Consider the following 3,932-nt stretch of genomic DNA (forward strand, 5'->3'; position numbering starts at 1 on the left):
GCATCTTTCTCTTTGACACCATGTCTGATATCCCACGTGATCTGTCAAATACTAATGCATGAAAATCCTAACCTCAAAAAAATCACCCGATATTAGTGTAGATGTATTACGCTTTACTCTGGCACGTATTTGTTGAACTGGTAGGAGGTGGAATACGAGATTCCTTTCCATAAAATTTTTATTTACTCAGTACTTTTGAATATATAACACTTTTACCAATGTTGTAATATTTAAAAAGGATTACTGATTTTCCCGATAAATAAGATTACATACAATTTAACAACTACGAAAGGGATAAGTTCGACTGTAGCCAAATATTTTACACTGTAGCAACTTGCAAAAAGACAATAATTGCTATTACTCACGATTTTCATTCAGGCACCGCACAAACATAAATTTTTGGGATGGACTTCAGCGAATTTTGTTATATAATATCTCTCGATCGGCTGAAAACGGTTTCCACAGTGCGTCAATTTCAGTCTGGGAAACAAAGAAAAATCACACGTAGCCAAACGGTGCTTGACCAACGGTATTCATTGCGTATTTAGTTTTAAGTTCGGTCACAGTCGTACTCTTTTAAATAAAAAAAAACTCAGCTTTGTCGGGACAAGTCGAGCAACAAAGCATTTCATTTTCTAAATATCCAATTAAACATTCGAACAAACTCGCGAGTAATGTCGAGCTTTCTTGTCAACCGTCTAACACTTCTCTTACTATATTCAAGCCCCATATTTTCATAAGCTGAACGGGACATGTCTTCAAAGATATCTCGACCGGCTTTGAAGGCTTTGTATCACTCCTAGACTTGTGGTTTTGATAAATCTGAATTAAGGCAGGGCAACTCCCAAGATTCCCACAGAATTCGCACTCGAAATGTGACCAGAAATACAAAATTCGAGAACAAGTTTTGGTTCGATGTCTTTATCTATTGTAAAAATAGCAACTGCTAAAGTGTACCGTTTGTCTAAAGCCGCTACTGTAAGCAAATTTATTTAAAATTTGCTTTAAAATTTTTCTTTTTTGTCACAATTCCTCATACGTTTGACATACGGTAACACTAAGTAAACGAAAAGGACGCGAACAGAACAAAGGAAATGCGACAATTTTAGATAAAGGATATAACGATAATTGTAATTTAAATAGAAAGTGTAATCTAATCAAACTATAAATAAAATAAAAGTATATAATAATAAAATAAATACATAAACAAGTAGTTTTCCCCATAAATATACTTAACACATTAACCAATAATTTCGTTAAAAAGTCATTCATGTCATTCAAATGTACATCGTTATTAGAAGACTTAACAATTTTACTCTGATTTTTGTAACTTTTAGACTTGGTATCGCATACCTTAAAGACACTATTTGTTCCCATTATATTCCATGGTGCTTGGTTTGTATACTGCAATGTTAAAGAATCAGATGGCCCATGAAGTTGTGCTATGTGGCAAATAAGCACTCTAGTCCGATTTCGGCCATGTAACATAATAATGTAAAGTTCAAATTAGTCGAATAGGTCTTGAGATATATGAGTTTTCCTATATATGAGCGGTGCTACACCCATTGTCAAGTTTAGCAACTGCTTTTATAATATATAATACATACAGACACATTGATTATTATGGTGGCTTAATTAAAGTGGTAACCAAACGCATTCAAGAGGGGAGAATGCGGTTTGTTACCACGATTCGAACATAGGATTATGTATTAGCGCACATCACTTACATAATTACTGTAGCCAGAGGCGTTAGTCCATGCGCTGCTACAATCTCCACACTTCGTTGAACTTTAAAGCTTCGATTAACTCACTCAGCAGACATATCGATAAAAACAAATAACAACTCGTTACCTTACCTTGCTAACTTTTGCCTCCCGGTTGGTAATTGAAGTGCGATTGTTAACACACTTGATTAAATGCTTGTTACTACCCATGTTAACTCTGCAAAAATCATACATATAGACAGATTTACACTTACCACTCTCCGTACAATCTAGAAGGAATACAAAACAAGAAATGTCTACTATTTTTTTAAAGTGAAACTTTATTCTAATAAGTAATTGAGCATAGTTTGTGGGAAATATTGTTGTTTTCAACATATAATTGAACTAAAAGCACTTAATTGGGACATACATATTAGTATATCTGAGAAGTGCCCTCAAAATTGGGATTTAGTAATACATACATATACACACATATATATCTATACAGATAATGTATCAAGAATGGATTTTTAGTTAGATGGGTGCTATTTAGGCCTTGCTTCAGGATGACGAATCATTGGAAAGCCGATTGGAAACACAAGAATTGGTCTAGCGAAACTTATGAAAAAGATTGTGATGACCAAAAGAGAATTAAGAAAATTCACTAAATTTATCAATTAGGGTTCAAAATTTTCATCATGTCCAACAGGAGATGAGAAAGATAAAAATAGTAAGCGCTGCCAACGTGATCTTTTTTTGCTTAATATAATGCGCTACATCAGTTATTTATTAAATGACATTTACTTTACAACTGAACAAAATACATCAATGTTCCTAGTGACATTGAAAAGAGTATGTCTCATTCTGCACATAACCTACCACTTTGCGATTAGAATATATGCTAGGCATAAAATAAACAGAACGTTTTGAATCTAAACTACAGTGTAAAAAAGTTAATCAACAAAAAGGAAAAACGGTTAAAAAGCATTTATCCAAATGTTCATTGCCTTCGTGGCTGAGGTATTTGTGATGCTGTACCAACAGCAATGAATTGCAAAATTTTAGAACTTCAAGTATAAAATAATAACAATAAATGTTAGAGGGTTGAAAGTTTCTACGAAACATTAATTAAACTAAGGCTATTTTTCACACAATATTAATGGATTTGCAGTAAGGGAATCATACTTACATGTACATATTTCTTGTTTATAATGAAGTTCATTTGCCGTGAATTGAATTTGATTTGTGATTTCTTTAATTATTCATTTTAAATCTAATATAATGTATTTAGATTATTTAAAATTAAATTTCCTTCTTATACAATATTAAGAGCAAAATTCTGTGTTTTTATTCCCTTTGGGATAAACTTGAATAGCGGTTTGTCATCTTTTAAATAATGTTTGGTTCAGAGGAGTATTTTCGTAAACTATGGGTACCCATCTATAGTACGCTTGGCGTGCTCACTAAAACTTAAAAAAAAATTTTAGGTTACCCTTAAATTCTATTAATATATTTTTTAAATTTGCAGTATTGTAGTTTTTGTACCAGAAGTTGGGAGTAGTATTTACCCGATTTTATATATTTCTGCCAGTAACAGCCACAACCTAAAATAATGTTTCCTTTGTTTCACTGAGCTCCCGCAATCGCCACTCATGTTGTGTAATATCAGGCAGATGTTCAAAACTTCTGATATAAGCTNCCTAAAATAATGTTTCCTTTGTTTCACTGAGCTCCCGCAATCGCCACTCATGTTGTGTAATATCAGGCAGATGTTCAAAACTTCTGATATAAGCTACGCCCTGTTATTTTCATTAAGATAACTCAAAGTTCGAAAATCTTTATATCGCGGAATATTATCAATATTTTCGTACAAAAATCAACTGTAGATGCTGAAGTCCCCCCTTTCGGTATATTGGGGATAAAACAGTTTTGGTTTGACTTGGACAACTTTCCGTCATAAGATGGCACACTTTAAAGGAATTAAGAGTGCAAAACTTTATCCCGTTATATTAATTAAATCTTGGTTTGAGTAGTCGAAAGTGAAATACTTCATAAAGAATTTTAAATTGTGCTATATGAGAAGTAGGCGTGGTTGCAGTGCGCTCTCGCTAATTTTCGCATTGTGACATAGGAATGATGGAGTCATGTGTAGAAGTTCACGCAAGTGAGGAAAGTTTTCTGATCGCCATTCACGTGGGAGTGGCCAGAAACGATTCTTTTACATATGAC

Source organism: Bactrocera latifrons, unplaced genomic scaffold, assembly GCF_001853355.1.
Source record: "Bactrocera latifrons isolate USDA-ARS-PBARC rearing strain unplaced genomic scaffold, ASM185335v1 scaffold_102, whole genome shotgun sequence".
NCBI lineage: Eukaryota > Metazoa > Arthropoda > Insecta > Diptera > Tephritidae > Bactrocera > Bactrocera latifrons.